Source organism: Acanthochromis polyacanthus, chromosome 1 (genome assembly GCF_021347895.1).
Source record: "Acanthochromis polyacanthus isolate Apoly-LR-REF ecotype Palm Island chromosome 1, KAUST_Apoly_ChrSc, whole genome shotgun sequence".
NCBI classification, from domain to species: domain Eukaryota; kingdom Metazoa; phylum Chordata; class Actinopteri; family Pomacentridae; genus Acanthochromis; species Acanthochromis polyacanthus.
Window position 1 is genome coordinate 62,071,327 of NC_067113.1, and position 17,588 is coordinate 62,088,914.

The 17,588-nt window shown below is 40.4% G+C and overlaps 1 long non-coding RNA gene across 1 annotated transcript; it reads right to left on the bottom strand.

Moving 5' to 3' along the window:
* Positions 1-10,479: 10,479 nt before the first annotated feature.
* On the bottom strand, positions 10,480-16,131 carry LOC127534226 (uncharacterized). The gene is made up of 2 exons (XR_007942261.1): positions 15,062-16,131; positions 10,480-12,914 (listed from the first exon to the last, which is right to left on the bottom strand). It is a non-coding gene; the product is annotated as an uncharacterized LOC127534226 (long non-coding RNA).
* Positions 16,132-17,588: the final 1,457 nt, after the last annotated feature.

Genomic DNA, 17,588 nt, shown 5'->3' on the forward strand with positions numbered 1-17,588 from the left:
CTGCAGCGGGACAAGCAGCTAACGCTAACGCTACACGTAATCCTCCAGTTCGGCGTTGTGTAGTGTTAGCGTTAGCTGCTTGTCCCGCTGCAGCGACTTGGAAGTTTGCAGGTCTGAAAAGTTGTCTCATCTCACTTTCCACAGTGCTGTGAGTAAAGTTTGGTGCAGATAAACCTGTCGCCTGCTGCTCAAGCGATGACGATAATATGTGACCGTTTCTGGGGATGACAAAATGTTTCTAGAATACTTCTAGAATACTTCTAGAATAATTCTAGAACACTTTCAGAAGAACACCACATCGTTGACCAAACACAAGCTTGGCTAGGCTAAACCTAAACGGTTCCTGTTTGGCATCACAGACGACTGTAAGTGTAAACGTCAAACTCTTACCCAGGGGTGAAAGTAAGGAGGAACTGTCCGGAGCTGCGTTCCGCCACCAGATCTTTTGTTGGTACGCAGTTCCGGACAGTTCCTGCTTACTTTTACCCCTGGTGAAAGTACGCCGTTCACTGGTGGCGGTAAGCCGCTCTTCCACTGGTATCTATGGGTGCACCGGTACGCCGCCCGGCTGCCTGCTATCCATAGATATCGAACGGAGTTCACTCAGCAGTATGTGAGTGCGCATGCGTGTCTACTTCCGTAACACAGCGATTGTTATGGCCAGTAGCAGCCAATAGCAAATAGGTGCGCTTGATTTATTGCACTGGGACATTTTCCACAACTAGTCAATAGACGTCAATAAGCGCCGCTTGCGCCGTGACGGGGCGAGCAATAAATTACACCTGAAATTCCACACGTTCTTGTGATTGGCTGAAAAACTTTCAACAGGATTTACAATGGTTAGCATCGACGGAATGGGGTGAAAGTAAGCCGGAACGGTCCGGAACTATTACTAATAGTTCCGGCAAGAATTTAAAACTACTTTCACCCTTTCATGGCAGTATTTTCCCAGCATGCATTACAGACTCTGATGGCATTGCTCAAATGCACTTTGCAAGTCTGGATGATCAGCATTAGATACAGAATGCGAAACACCTAGAGACTACAAAGGAGGCTAGTTCCCTGGTCAGTTTGGACAATCTACAGGAGACCAAAGGTTTGGAAGATTTTTGTCGTGATTGCAAGTGCTGAGATTTTCTCCAACAGTTGGGATTAGGGTAAGAGAAAGGGGTGGAAACACATTGCTGTCAACAAAAACAGATTACCAGACTTCTACAGATGTTTGAATGGCACACTGACTGCCAAAAAAGACACAGTGCAGAAGGCAATACTGCTTGGTTGGGTCGATGCACAAGTAGACAGAGACAGGCCAGAGAAAATGACTCAACATGCAGTCATATGTCTTAGTGACACCTACAGTGCCTTTTGAAAGTATTCGGCCCCCTTGAACTTTTCAACCTTTCGCCACATTTCAGGCTTCAAACATAAAGATATAAAATTTTAATTTTTTGTCAAGAATCAACACCAATTGGGACACAATCGTGAAGTAGAATGAAATTTATTGGATATTTTATACTTTTTTAACAAATAAAAAACTGAAAAGTGGGGCGTGCAATATTATTCGGCCCCTTTACTTTTAGTGCAGCAAACTCACTCCAGAAGTTCAGTGAGGATCTCTGAATGATCCAGTGTTGTCCTAAATGACTGATGATGATAAATAGAATCCACCTGTGTGTAATCAAGTCTCCGTATAAATGCACCTGCTCTGTGGTAGTCTCAGGGTTCTGTTTAAAGTGCAGAGAGCATCATGAAGACCAAGGAACACACCAGGCAGGTCCGAGATACTGTTGTGGAGAAGTTTAAAGCCGGATTTGGATACAAAAAGATTTCCCAAGCTTTAAACATCTCAAGGAGCACTGTGCAAGCAATCATATTGAAATGGAAGGAGTATCAGACCACTGCAAATCTACCAAGACCCGGCCGTCCCTCTAAACTTTCACCTCGAACAAGGAGAAGACTGATCAGAGATGCAGCCAAGAGGCCCATGATCACTCTGGATGAACTGCAGAGATCTACAGCTGAGGTGGGAGAGTCTGTCCATAGGACAACAATCAGTCGTACACTGCACAAATCTGGCCTTTATGGAAGAGTGGCAAGAAGAAAGCCATTTCTCAAAGATATCCATAAAAAGTCTCGTTTGAAGTTTGCCACAAGCCACCTGGGAGACACACCAAACATGTGGAAGAAGGTGCTCTGGTCAGATGAAACCAAAATCCAACTTTTTGGCCACAATGCAAAACGATATGTTTGACGTAAAAGCAACACAGCTCATCACCCTGAACACACCATCCCCACTGTCAAACATGGTGGTGGCAGCCTCATGGTTTGGGCCTGCTTTTATTCAGCAGGGACAGGGAAGATGGTTAAAATTGATGGGAAGATGAATGGAGCCAAATACAGGAGCATTCTGGAAGAAAACCTGTTGGAGTCTGCAAAAGACCTGAGACTGGGACGGAGATTTATCTTCCAACAGGACAATGATCCAAAACATAAAGCCAAATCTACAATGGAATGGTTCACAAATAAACGTATCCAGGTGTTAGAATGGCCAAGTCAAAGTCCAGACCTGAATCCAATGGAGAATCTGTGGGCAGAGCTGAAGACTGCTGTTCACAAACGCTCTCCATCCAACCTCACTGAGCTCGAGCTGTTTTGCAAGGAAGAATGGGCAAGAATTTCAGTCTCTCGATGTGCAAAACTGATAGAGACATACCCCAAGCGACTTGCAGCTGTAATTGCAGCAAAAGGTGGCGCTACAAAGTATTAATGCAAGGGGGCCGAATAATATTGCACGCCCCACTTTTCAGGTTTTTATTTGTTAAAAAAGTTTAAAATATCCAATAAGTTTCATTCCACTTCACAATTGTGTCCCACTTGTTGTTGATTCTTGACAAAAAATTAAAATTTTATATCTTTATGTTTGAAGCCTGAAATGTGGTGAAAGGTTGAAAAGTTCAAGGGGGCCGAATACTTTCAAAAGGCACTGTAGATAACCAGACCACAAATGCTCACATGCAAACCCCAACACATGCTGTTGACAACCAGCTGGCAAAACTATGTGGAAAAGTGGGCCCTAGCCCTCTAAAGGGTCAGCTGCAGTACCTGCTGACCGAGAAACCCACTTACGCATCAGCAAGCCATCATCAACCAGGCATGGTTGTTTTTAATTATACTCAGTAGTGTCATCAACAGCGACAAAACACTTGGGAAGGGATGGATCATTGTTCTGAGCACTGATGAGTGCTTCACCATCAAATGCATTGGCACTTAAGAAGTAATAACAACCTAAATCACACTGAAACTGAAAACAGATACATATGGATGATGGGCTAGGTCATCGTGCTCATGGACTGGGAGCATCAACAACATTCACTGACATGAATGTGTTGCAAAACTCATTCCAATTCCCCTCAAAGCTGTGCTCACATCATAGGCAGACTTATAACTCAATTGCAAAACACTGGAAAGATGGAGGACTGTTGGACACATGTCTTGCAACACTGTGATGGTCACTGGTTCCATGTCTTCCCAGTTAGAGACACAAAATTCTGAAAAATGAACGATTTAAAGCAAGCATCGGGCACTTTGGGAATTGTTGAATGGTCACGAGAGGACTGATCAACCCCACTCCCTTTGGCTGCTTACTGTCACTTCCTGTTTATGTTTCATGCTCAGCAACCAGATGACAAGATTTGGAGCAAAAGCAGAGCTATTTTTTGCACCTTACACCTTGACAAAGACACAGCAATTCGTTGGACCTGCCAGCTGTTTGGATAGAATCACTAGGAGAGGAAGAATCCAGCTCACCCTGTGCACCAGAGCAAACTCATCCACCAGAATAGCAGCTGGCTCCAGAGCAGTCATTTTCTACTCACTTTAGAAGCCAAGAATATGCTCACACACAGTTTTTAAATTCCTCCATCAACATTAGCTCCTGCAGGGAAGCTAGGTTGTTAGCTTTGCATGCTGAGCACCACCTGTCAAAAAGAATCCCTTTCTGCCTCGCAAAGTCACTGTAGGTCTGATTGGATGGTTTTTTTTAAAGGTTTAGAAAACTAACTCAGAAACTCCCAACTCTCAAACACCAAGATACAGAATATTGGCACTCACATTTTTGCAATATTGGATCATTTTCCACAATAAATGAGAGACTTAGTATATTATTTTCATCTCATTTGTTTAATTAGGCTCTCTTCGTCTACTTTGTGGACTTTTCTGAAAACGTGATAATATTGCAAGTCATATTTATGCAAAAATATAGAACATTTTAAATGATTCGCAAACTTTCAAGCACCACTGTATGTGAGAATCTTGGATGTTTTAAGGATTCCTGCTCACCACAGTGAACCTGGTGACTTTAAACTAAGAAATGGGGGATATGCTTTCTGCAAAATGCTTCCCAAAGTTTATTTCATTAAACTTCATCAGTGCCTCTAAGCTAAACTAAGTTGTTATCTTTCAAATTTAGTCATTTTAGTATAATTTTTCCTTGTTTTGATTTCCCCAGAGAGTTGCTCCCCTGTGTTTTTCTTCACAATATAAAAATTATGTACAAGGAAAATTGCCTTGCTTGTTGTGTTTCTGTTCTGTTGTTTTGCACACAGCCCTGGGTGTATTGTTTAAATAAGGAAAGCTCCCTTTTGTATGTTCGGAGGTTAAGATTCTGGAGGATTTCTGGATGTGAGTCAGTTTATTTCACTGCAGTCAATTTTCTGCATATCTCCTAAAAGACAAAAGAATCGTGAGGCAGGAAAACACAATCAAGGGGATTTTTATTCATTAAATTATCGTGAGAAAACAAACCTGTGACATACATTTTTCAGTCTTGTGAAATGTGGTTCACTCTGCTGGCTGCTGTATTTGGGAGGTCTGAAGTGACAGTAACCAGTAGCAACAAGGTTACTGGCAAGGGCAGGAAGTTTTCTTTAACCTTCAAGGTAAGTATCGGGAGGTCAAGGAAAGATGTGATGGAGAGACATGAAGACAAGGTGCTCACAGAATTTAACTGCATCCACACTAGTCTACTAAACAAGCAGAAAATGTTCAACATTGACTAACATTCCCAAAATGTTCTAATAATGTTTTATAAAAGACATTTTTGAAGAATGTTTGTATAACTGGAACATTCAGAGGATGTTGCTGAGATGCAGGTGAACCTTTTGGTCTGTATTAGGAATGTTAATACAAGCATTTGCACAATGTTAGATGATTGCAGACAAAGAACATTCTCAACATAACATTACAAAAAATGTTCTAGGGATGGAATTGAGGCCTGAGATGACAAATTGTTTCGTCGAAGATGTTCCTGAAATGAACACAGAAGAACATTCAGCTCTCACATTCTGAGAATGTTTTGGGGATGTTGTTAAAGGTCAGAAAAATGTTCATTTAGTGAACATTTGTACAGTTTTACATGATAACAAAAGTAGAATATTCATAGAGTTCTTTCATGCTTTAATGCCCACAAGCATCCAAGAATCCAATTAGAAATATAATTCAAATTTTAGTCAGAAACAGTTTTTCATCTTAAGTCCTCACTTTGGCTAAAAGCAGCACGGAAAGTCCTTGAGATTGGCAACTCATCTCATTTACTCTACCCTTGTAAAGTCATTTGGCTGTGATAATTTTGGAAAGACACAGACACACACACACAGGTCCCCAGTGTGAAACAGTGGACAGATAATGAGTCCTAATAACATGCTGAAGATACGGGTAGCAGCTCCCATCCTGCCCAGCCTGTGACCCTACATCCACACTGAAATATTTGATCAGACAATTTTAAGGGCAAAGCTGTCATCGCCTCCCTTAGAGACAGAGGAAATTACTTTGCAGATAAGACACCTTTGACATTCTTTCTAATGGAATCGAGGTCAGCTTCAGCTGCAGTATCGGTGGCCAGCACATTTTTTCCATCTGTCCCCTCAAACCCCTGCTGTCTCATCAGAGTGAAGGAAGAGGAGGTCGGATGCTGCTCCTCACACCTGGCTGTCTTACAGAAACAGTAATTGTCTGCAGAAGGGCATTGTGTCAGCCTGCTTGTGCCTTTCTTATATGTACAATCCAGGCATGACCTAACCATGACGTCACCCGTTGGTTTCAACGCCGAGAAAATGAAGCACGGATTTTGCTACTTCCTGGTCACCATTTTAGATTTTTTGGAGCCAGTGACATAAAAAGCGTCATCAAACAGGCTGGACGGGAGAGCAACTCGGGGCAGGACCAGTCAATGGGACTGTCAATCAAGTATAGCCACGCCCCCTGGCTCCGCCAACTTTAACGATTTATTTAAAATTCAGTATTGATTTATTTTAAGATCGGCCACCTCTCATTTTGACCATGAAAACTAACGGGAAAAAAATCCTGAGCTGTAGAAAATCAGTCTATCAAATTTTCTTTTTTCCAAAAATGAATTGGGGTCTATGGAGCAAAAGCTTTTTGGAGCCAACCCTAGCAGACGGCGTGATATTGCAAGTTTTTGACACTTCCGGGTGGGCTTCAATTTTGGGGCCAGATGCTACGTCCACTATATATACAGTCTATGGTACAATCGCATGAGAATACACGGGTAAGGTTGAAACCACTGCTGACTACTCATGCAGAAGTTGCAATAATTGAGGGTTTAGAAACAACAACAGAAAATCCAGAGCAGCTACCACTTAAACTGTTGGACAGACATGATGGGCCTTGTAGTGTACACAGCAGTGAGCACTTAATGTAGCATAAAACACTGGAGCAAATACATATGTTTAAAAGCACTGTGACACAACTGCAACTGACACATTTAAATGCAACCAGATATTTACCAGCATGCACTGCTCATTCAGTTTCTTTAAAGATAAACCAACAAAAACAATTCTTGTGGTTACCTGGCTGTTAGCAATAATTTATAACTCACTTCTATGTTCTTGATTAACATACAAATGTGCAAACATATTAGCAAAAACATGTGATGTTGCACTATATTTACTATACTATATATTTCCCATATATTTAAGTTTACACATTAAACTGTTATTGGGTGCGGACAGCCGAAGGATGAAATCCTGGATTCTTATGGAGTTACGGACATTTACTGGAAAAAGTAATGTGAATTTCATTTGATGTGTTCCCCTTCATACTCTTCAGTAAATGCTGTTATAATGCCAGTCCAGTTATTTACAGAAAGTTCAAAATGAGGACTGAATCTTTTATCCTCAAGAATTGTTTGAAAAAGTTTTACTTTAAGGTTTTCTGAGGAAAAAATGCAGTAAATTCATTTGACAATACAACATCCATCAACATCCATACGCTGACGTGATTGTGAATTTACATATCTAAGCATGTTAACAAAATTCTAAATGAAGATTTTGTACAACAAATAATTCTCAAATTGGCACTTACAATCATAATAAAAGAGAGTGAGAGCTACATGGGACATATCCTTGATGAATGAATATGATGACTATGGCATCCACTGTGCCTATTACACTGGGTAACAAAAAAATTTTTTGAAAAATTGTCTAGAGTTTTTTAACTGATTTAGGAGGATTAAGTAGCGCTTAATCCGAAAATGACATTCGTTTTACTCTATCAGGTCAGGTTTTGAAGCTATACAGATTGGTTGAAAATCTAATTTTTTGCCCAAATCAAATACACCTCTGTGTAGTTAACGGCTGAGTTATGCCAATACTTCTTATCTAAGAATGCTTTATTATTACAAAATACACATTTGAGGGAGGGCTGCACAGCGGCGTAGTGGTTAGCACTTTCACCTTGCAGCGAGAAGATCCCTGGTTCGAATCCCGGGGTGGGCCTGGGATCTTTCTGCATGGAGTTTGCATGTTCTCTCTGTGCATGTGTGGGTTTTCTCCGGGTACTCCGGCTTCCTCCCACAGTCCAAAAATATGCTGAGGTCAATTGATCACTCTAAATTGTCCATAGGTGTGAATGTGAGTGTGATTGTGTGTCTGTATATGTAGCCCTGTGACAGACTGGCGACCTGTCCAGGATGTCCCCTGCCTTTGCTCAAGTCAGCTGGGATAGACTCCAGCGACCCTAATGAGGATAAAGCGGTGTATAGAGGATGGATGGATGGACGGACATTTGAGGGATCACTTACTGCTATCAATGAACAGTCTCCAATCTGTGGGGTCATACTTTGTATGCTAGCTTGTGCAGGAGACCCGCAATGTCTGAACAATGCACCAAATCATTCTCCTCAGAGAAAAGACAGAGGTATTCCTGATGTCTGTTTCTGTAAAATGTTATGCGAGTACTGTCTGCAAGAAGGTTCTTTTCCTTCAGTCGGGAAGCCAAAAGCTTAGATCACAAACTAGATCATTTAGCTCTATTTGTGTGAAAGGATGTGGAGCATCATCATCAAGAAACACCTGATCCTCTTGATCTTCATGGTCACTAGAGGAATCTCCCTCACTAATATCTGGAAGCTCTCCAAAGACAGGTACTGGGATTTCATCACAGTGAGCTACAGGACGACGTGCTGATTGAAGATCAGGATATGTAAGGCTGCCCCTGTTCTTTCTGTTAATCCCAGTTACATCTACAGCACAGAAGTAGCAGTCAATGACATGGTTTGCTGGTTCTCTCCAAACCATGGGAACTCCAAACTTTAGACAACTCTTCTTGCCCTTTGTCCATTGATGCAGATACTCAGTACATGCTTTGCACACCATATGTGGGGCCCAGGCTTTATCCTGGTCACCAAGCTTTATACCAAAATAGGCATTATAGGCACACTTTATGAAGCTTGTAACAGAGTTCCTGTTAGGTGCCAATGTGTATTCACCACAGATGTAGCAGAATACATCAGGTTGATTTTTGCAAGCTCTTCTGCGAGAAGCCATGGTATTCACCTATGTGCAAAGAATAAAAATAAGTAATTTACTGAAGATATTTCAAGAAACAAAAACTGGGTATCATCCAAAACAATATACGATAGAGATATACACCAAAAATATAGTGATTGTAAGTTGTAGATGCGTAAACAATAAAGCAATCATACGCGTATATATAAAGAAAAGGTGAAAAACAACAAATGGTCATTGTTAAAAAAGTTGACCTGATAGAGCAAAACTAATGTTATATTTGAATTCTGCACCCCAAAATTATGTTAAAACAGCTTTAAAACCTCAGACAATTTTTTTGTTGTTGACCAGTGTTATCGATGAGCACACTGCACAAAAACTGCTAAATAATCTTTTATTTCCAAGAAATTCAGCCCTATTTATGTATTATTATATTATCAGCTCGAGATATTGCATTTTTTAAAAAGATTTTTTAATGCTATGCCATTAATGTAAAAACCAACCAGTAACGTAATAACTTATTACATTATTGGCAAGTTATTATGATATTAGCTGTATTTAATGGCTGAAAATTTTCCATTATTGGCTGGTATTACATTGCTGAACATTATTGCGTTATTAGTTGCTACACACCTTAACTTAAACTAACTAGCATAGATTGAAGTTGTGATCCTGGACGCTGGTGAATGACAATCAAATGCTACTTTTTGAATAGAGCACCACTAAATGTTTCACTATGTTCACCAGGTGACCTCAGATTAAATGTTCACTCTATTTTTAGCTCCACTATGCTCACAAGGAGAATGCAAATCAAATGTTCAGTCAATTTTTACCTCCGTTTTGGTCTCCTCCATCTCCGAAAGGAAATATCTTTCTCTTTAGTCACTAAATGCTCCACTATCTGCTGTTTGGTGCTAGGCAGTTAACTCAGAATCAACGCCCTACTTCTGTTATAAATACAGCCTTCTGAGATAATGCAGATGAGAGTCGTGAGACTCAACCAGCTGTGTGCTAAAAGTCTGAACAATGTGCTGAAATATGTTGTATGTAATAAGGCTGAAAGAAACTGCACAGTTTGCAATCGTGTTTGTGTATTTTTTTCTGAGCTTCCCGTTTTACATTCAATATAATTACATGATGCATTAATAAGAAAAAATATTGACTGCTGCAATTAAATGTATTATTAATGAGGTTCTAGTAAACTGATGGATGGTGTTCAAACGCCTCTGCTAACAATACATTTTCTACAATGACATTAATTTTATGTGTAGCCAAGGAAAAGAGCATTTGTTTACAATATATTTAAGTACATGTGTACTCCTTTAAATTTCTTAGAAGTTAATACACACAAGATGTATTGATGTATTACATATAATGAAGCCCAGTTAATTCAAGGTGATCATAGATTTGGATTATGACAGTGTCTAGCAGCTACAGAGTCACCCTTCATGTTCTTCTTAGACATGATGATGGTACTACACCACAGGGCTGGAGTGGGTCTCATTTTCAGCCCTGGACTTTCATGCCTCAGACCGGCCCACTTTAGATCACGACCTATTACTATTAAAATCATGTAATTCTAGCCTTGTCTTGTAATTCAGTGTGTTTTCCTAAAATATTTCCAATTTAGTGCAAGTAAGGTTTGCTTCACAATGAGGATATATTCCAACATGAATTCAATTCAATTCAATTTTATTTATATAGCGTCAATTACAGTCAAATTGTCTCAAGACGCTTTACAGAACCCATATGCCTGACCCCCAGAGCAAGCCCAAAGGCGTAAGTCGCAAGGAAAACACCCTTTTAACAGGGAAGAAACCTCGAGCAGAACCCGGCTCTATATAGGGGGGACCCATCTGCTGCTGGCCGGGCGGGTTGAGGACAGAGGAGGGGCACATCTCCAACATTATTCTTTACAACAACATCAGAATCTATATTCTGTTCAAATAAGTGTTCAAGGATATCCAAACCTTAAAAATGAAATAAAAGAAGAAAGAAAAATATTAAATTAAAAAAATTAAAATTAAAATAAAAAGTGTCTTTCTAATAACACTGTCATTTCTTTTTCCTCTGCAAGGAAACAGTTCCATCACAACTTAAATTTCACAAATATGAGAACATCAGTTAAAGGGCTAATCTCCAACACTATTCTTTACAATATCACAATGTCCTTTTTTTGCAATATCAAATATCAAGCAAATTAGTGTTCACAGATATCTAATCCTCATGACTAAAGAATAATTATTGCACTGTTGTCTGCAAGTTTGTTATTCACAGTATAACATAACCTTCTAATGACATTTTAAAAAATGCTTTGATTTTCATTTTATATTTACAATAACAAGAAAATAAAATCAGTAAGAGACAGAAATGACAAAAGATCCGTTTTTTCATTTTCTGAGCCCGGAAGTGGTAATCAGCAAATGTGGAGCCAAACAGAGTATGGTGCATAGACTGTATATTTTTTTTTCGTTAGTTTTCATAGTCAAAATGAGAGATCAGGTGGACGATCTTAAAATAAATCAATATTGAATTTTTATAGAGCATTAAAGTTTTGCAAAGCCAGGGGGCGGGGCTACTTGATTGACAGTCCGGTCTGGAATAATTGACAGGTCCTATGGAGGAGGCAGCAGAGAATCTGTTCTCCTCGTTTTCTGATATAACTGTTGGTTTATTTAGCAGTGGAGCAGCAGAACCTCTTCCACAAACAGTTTTCCTGCCTGTTGGCTCGTTTTAACCAGTTTTCTACCTTTGGCTGATTCTACCAGCAGACACTGAAAGGACTCTGATAGTTCGGTAAGTGTTTATTTTCTTATCTGTGCCGCTTTTACTACACTTTATATGCAGCTGTAGTGTCAGATATAATGTGTACCATGCACTCCAGATGTTGGTGGAGTTTATTTCAGTGTATGCTGACCAGAGACGAAAGTTAACATCCAGTAAATATTAGCTTTAATGTTAGCGATGCTAACCGAGCTAGCTGCTCAGTCGTAGCCTGATTAAAGCTAACGTAGCATTAAGCTAACGATGTTTGTGTTGAGTTTCATGTAAAACAGCTGAAGTGTGTTGTGTTTGTGTAATGTGGTGCATTTAGTTAGAACTGTGAGTGGAGACACTGGTTCACATTAATGTAACGTTTAGAAAACCTAAATGTGATTAAAACAGTAAGGTTGAGGTTCTGTGTTGTCGGTAGTCTCCAGTAAGTTAAACTGGAGAAAACAGTAAATCTACTCTTTAGTCGTTAACATTGTTTAATGACAGATTCACATGTTGTAGTACATCTTAGTGTAGATTAGAAAAATAACTTCCCAGAATATTTCCAAAGTAATGATGAACATTACAGTTATTATATTTAAATTGCAGCACAAATAAGCTGGACAATAAAATCCTCCCCTAAAGCTAAAATGACTACAGGCCTTTCTGTCTTTCAATGCATGGAAAATATATATGACAGAGGAAATCTTTCTAGGGTCACTTTAAAATGAACCTCTGCTGTTGATGCTGATGCTGTGACGTCTGTCTTCGTCTCAGGTGTCTCATGTTCACTGTGAGGACCTTCTGAGTAAAGCCAACAGAAGGAAAACCTCATCTGGATGTGAAGACGGAGACTGAATGGACGACATCCTCAGTGAACCACTTCCTGTTTAGCTTTCACTTACAGAAGGATAGACCAACTGTTTCAGCAGTTTATTATTCTCTGTTCAGCAGACAGGTGCTCTGCTTTGGAGTGTGTCGATGTCGTCGGTGATGTGGAGACTGAAGTTTCTGTTTCACCCACAGTGTGCTTTAGGACACCTGGGTCAGACTTGATGTTTGAAATACTGACTGACAGCTCAGATTTAACTGTCTGTAGTTCTGTTTTGATGGATGTTAAATTTTCACTCAAAGCTGGCAGGAGCTGGGTCTTTAAAATAACCGCCGTCTCGTTACAGAGTGAAAGTAGCAGTTCCTCCTTAAGATCAGAGATTGCAGCATCTGAGGGCCTCTTCAAAAGAAGACGTAGTTGATGAAGATGTTCTGGAGCAGGACCAGAAAGACCATGACCAAGCAGCCTGGAGATCTTAGGCAGCGTCTCCCTCAGGTGGGTGTCAATGGTGTTCACAGTCAGGTCTGTGGTAATTCCGTCAAAAAATGAAACAGAAAAACATCGAGATTAAAAATCAACATGTAACCAAAGCACTCTGTGCATAACGCCATAGTATAGGATGTAGTTCAGAAAATGTCAAAGTATAGTATACATTTCAAGAATAACATGGTATGCCCTGTAGTTCATAGTATAACATGTCGGCAAAAAAAAAAAAAACATAGATTATTCTGTGGTTCAAAAAGTGCAAAATGATAGGATGTTGCCTAAAATTGTCATGTCTGATATGTGCTTCAAAAATGTCATAGTGCAGTATATTGTCAAAATAGTGTTATTCAAGAAAACATCAGAGTTTAATATGTGGTCTAAAAATAGTTCATTGCACAAGTAAAAGTATAGTAATTTTAAAACTGATCAAATTCTTCTAATATGTTGTTAAAAAAACTAAAACAAAAAGTCATAGTAATATGTCAATTTAAAAAGTCTATAATATAGCAGGTCGCTCTACAAACATCATAGTTTAGCCTTTAGTCCACAATACTTTATGTCTGAAGTAGGTGAGGAGCAACACAAAAACAGTCCAAACGCTGGTTTCCAGAGGGTTAGACAAGTATTTATTTGAAAGAGTAAGTTTACAACAACACAACATGTGAAGGGGTTAAAAGCAAATGGATGTTAGTAAAATAAAAATAAATAAACAGAACTAAAAGTGAACTTCACGTTGATATTGATGGCCAACCAGGAACAAAGTAAAAGATCATCAATACAAAAAAACCCTCTTCCTTTTCACCTCTTAAAACCCAAAAACATACCGCAGTAGCATCCTAAACTAAAACTACCAATGGGTTCCCTGTTTTCCTTTCTGAACAATTCAGAGGTCCCTCTCTATCTCCCCACACATCCACCAACCACTGGAACACATCTCCAAAGTTCTGCTGAAGCTCAGCTTCCCCTCAGAAGAAGTGCCGCCAGATAAAGGAGCCTTTTGAGAGGCAGCTGGCATTGTGATTGGACAGTACTTTGGTCTGTTCCAATCCAGCTTCAGCTCCAGAGACGGCAGGAGGGACGAGTCAACGGAGGCCGGGTGGACGAAGGCATGGAGCCCAGTACAATCCAGAAAACACCAGAGGAGGAATGCAGCGGCTCAGGGCCAGAACAAACAGAGTAGCATAGCATGTCTCTGATAAAACATCGTAGTTAGCCTTTGGTTTAAAAAAACGCCATCATATACATCGTATATTGTACAAATAACAAGTCAAAGGAAAGAGACATACATGGAGAATTGTAGTAATTGTGGGGTGACTGATTTACTGATTATCAGTATTATATATATATATATTTTTTTTTAAACTGATTTACGGTAATAAATCCATTTAAAAATGGCGCTACTTTGGCTCTGAACCTTTATCTAGTTGTGGTCGCTCTGTCTTCTGGAGTGATTTGATTGGTTATACGTCACGAATAAAGCTCCTTTAACTAAACATCTGTAAACAAAACAAAAACGTATCAACAAAGTTTTCTGTTAGAGTTTGTGTTCTTCTAAGTTTAAGTCCAAGATTTTAAATACTTTCATTTACTACAAATGAATATCTCTTCCAAATGTCTCACTAATAATCATTATCAGCCTTAAAAACCCACAAACACCCCTCTATACTTGACCACTCTTAGTACAGTCCGGTTCACCTTCTATAAATCTGCTTGGAATCTTCCACTTCCTGTTTGTCAAAGTGGCCTTCTACCTGGACAGGTTTTGTTGGAGCTCATGCCACACACATTTTGGGTAAGTGCACTTTAATATGGATGGATGACACTGAATTAGAATCTGTTTTAATGAGACGGAGTTCAGATGTGTAGCTCTGTCATTAAATAGGAAATTATTTCTCAGAATTCACAGAGAAAAGTCTGAAATGTTTGCTAGTGTGGCGAGTGCAGTAGCAGCTAGGAGGGCTAACTTCTAAGTTGAGCTTGACAACACCACCTTGGGGAGAGAGCCCCCAAGGAAAGTCTTTGCCTCTTAAAAGCACGTTGAGGCACACAGGTTCATATATCATGAAGCAAGAGACGTGTTGTTCCCGTACAATAATCCAAATTTTATTTACACAACTAATTAAAATCAGTTAACACATGATAAAATAAGGGGAAAAGGGATGCAAAGGGTCAGAGGTCTGCTTACCATGTGGCGGTGTGTCGACGGAGGGGAGGAACAGGGCCCAGGGAGAGGTCACCAAGTGAATAAAGAAAAATCACACACAAGTGCAAAACTAAACCAAAAAAAAAAAAAAACAGGGTTCACACATCACGCGGGGAGGAGACCACCACTGACGACATCACGTCCCGACCACAGGTACACAGCCTCTGAAACATAGAAGGGAATCAGTGGAGAACACAGAAACAAAAAGAACTAAACTAATAACCAAATCAGAATGAATATTTTAACCTAGAAAACAAATATAAATAAAAACAAATAAAGCTCAGAATAAGAACAGAAAAAAACAAATCAATACTAGCTGGACATTAAACCAATAAGGGGCATAAAGCAAAACAGAAAAACAACAAAACCCAAATAATGTCCAACGAATAACACTGTGTCCCCACTGTGGGTGCAAATAAAAAAAACACAGACAAGGCAACAATTAAAATCACAGAGCTAAAAACAGTTAAAAAAATAACCCAGTTCATAACTTGCTTGGTCCGAACCCGGCTGACACCGGATAGAGGTAGGCCAGGCGAGTGAGGCAGAGAGATAGCAGCAGCTAGCCCCGGTTAGCCGTGAAGCAGGCCACAGATACACGGCCGGGCGAAGTGAAGCACAGCAGTACACAAAGCAGCGAGCAAAGTAGCAGCCAAGCAAAGTAGCAGCGGGTCCTTGGTGCTGCCACTCTGTACAGCAGCGTGACACACACACACACACACACACACACACACACACACACACACACACACACACACACACACACACACACACACACACACACACACACACACACACACACACACACACACACACACACAGGACAAGGAGAGCACGTCAGAAGCCGGTCCAGCCGCTATGGCTTCCTTTGGCAACACAAATGTGGCTACACAACACCAAGCAGAGTAACGCACCGAATGTTTTGAACGCCGGTGAGAGCAGCAGGGCAAGCAGCCGGAAGGGGCGTGTCTTCAGCCTCAGCAGAAGAGAAACAGAGAAAGAGTACAGGGGCCCCTCTCAGCTTTTATAGTGGGTGGGCGTGTTCCGATTGGCCCACAGCCCAGCACTACCTGAGAGGACACAAAATGTCCTTAAGCAGAACTCATCCTGCTACACTAGGTTAGCGTCCCACATGTTCTGTGGCTCAGCTAAAGCTAACTCTCTCCAACTTCTGATCTCTTGAGTTGCTTGTTGTTAAAATATCTTGCTAGAGGAGCTGAAGCTCAAAAAGTCTGAGGTGTTTGTTCAAAATCAGCTCATTCTCAAGTCTTATCTGAACTGTCCTTTTTTGTTTGAACTTTCCCTAAACTTAGGAGTTAATGACAGAGCAGCACATCCAGACTCAGTCTGAGTTATATAGAGGTTAAACTTGAGTGTCATTTATTGATGATAAAGTGCAGTTTTTCAGATGTTTGTTGTACATGCTCCCGACCAAACCAGTCCAGGTGGAAGACGATGTGAAGAGAAGCTCCAGAGGATGAATATCACATGTTTATGTTGGAAATAAATGTACTTTAATTAGACATTGTCATGCAAAAGTTGGATTTCCCTTTAATGATGTCCAAATCTTTGAGTGTTTTGTTGATGTTGGTTTCTAAATGTTTTCTGACACTCAGCCCCAAAGATTAAAACCTTTTACGGCTCACAAGCTGCAACAATTCACACATTATCAACTATCTTTCTGACTAAAAAAGTGAAAAACTGCCTGATTCCTGCATCATGAATGTAAATGTTTTTGGTTTTTATGACATATGTGGAGCATCTAGACAGGGGGCAGAGGGGGGAGGCCACCTCCCTTCCACCCTGACTCCACCCATGTGGTCACTTGGAAACTACGATGTCAAAGGAACGATGAATTTATTGCTTTTTATCGGATCTGTAGCTCAGTGAGTTAAGTGTTCACCTATGGAGCTGCAGGTCACTGGTTCAAGAGCAGGCCCTTCTTAACCCTGCTTCAGTGTACCGCCGGCGGTACACCTACTAATTTGCATAGGAATTTCAAGAATGTCCGACGGGTGCAAACGCGATTATACAAACACTATTCACCTTATTCAGGAAGGGAGGCAGGGCGGCACCATTTTTGAGATCGACTTCCGGTTGACTGTCTTCGCACTACAACAACATCGAGTCCTCTCGCTACTGTAGCTACTTTTAACTGTTCTTTTAAGCGATTTTAACATGTTTGGCATCAATTGCGCTGTCCGTGTGTGCCACAACAACTGGGGAACGATGAAGCTTTCTCTCTCTCAGAATTGTTTAGAGCACGGAAAGGTTAGATCTGAATGCTGCGGACCAGCTCATGGCTATGTAAACACACAGCTTGCATCGGTCACTGTCAGCGCAGCTACAGCGATTCTACCAGAGTTCAGTTTCCACTAAAGACCTTGCTATGCCATCAGTGAGGTAAAAAGATACTCTCTGCTATTTTGAAACGTTGTTATGACTGCGGTTTGGTCAGAATCAGTTTTTTGTTGCTCCAGAGATTAGCATTAGCTTGTGACAGGGCTAA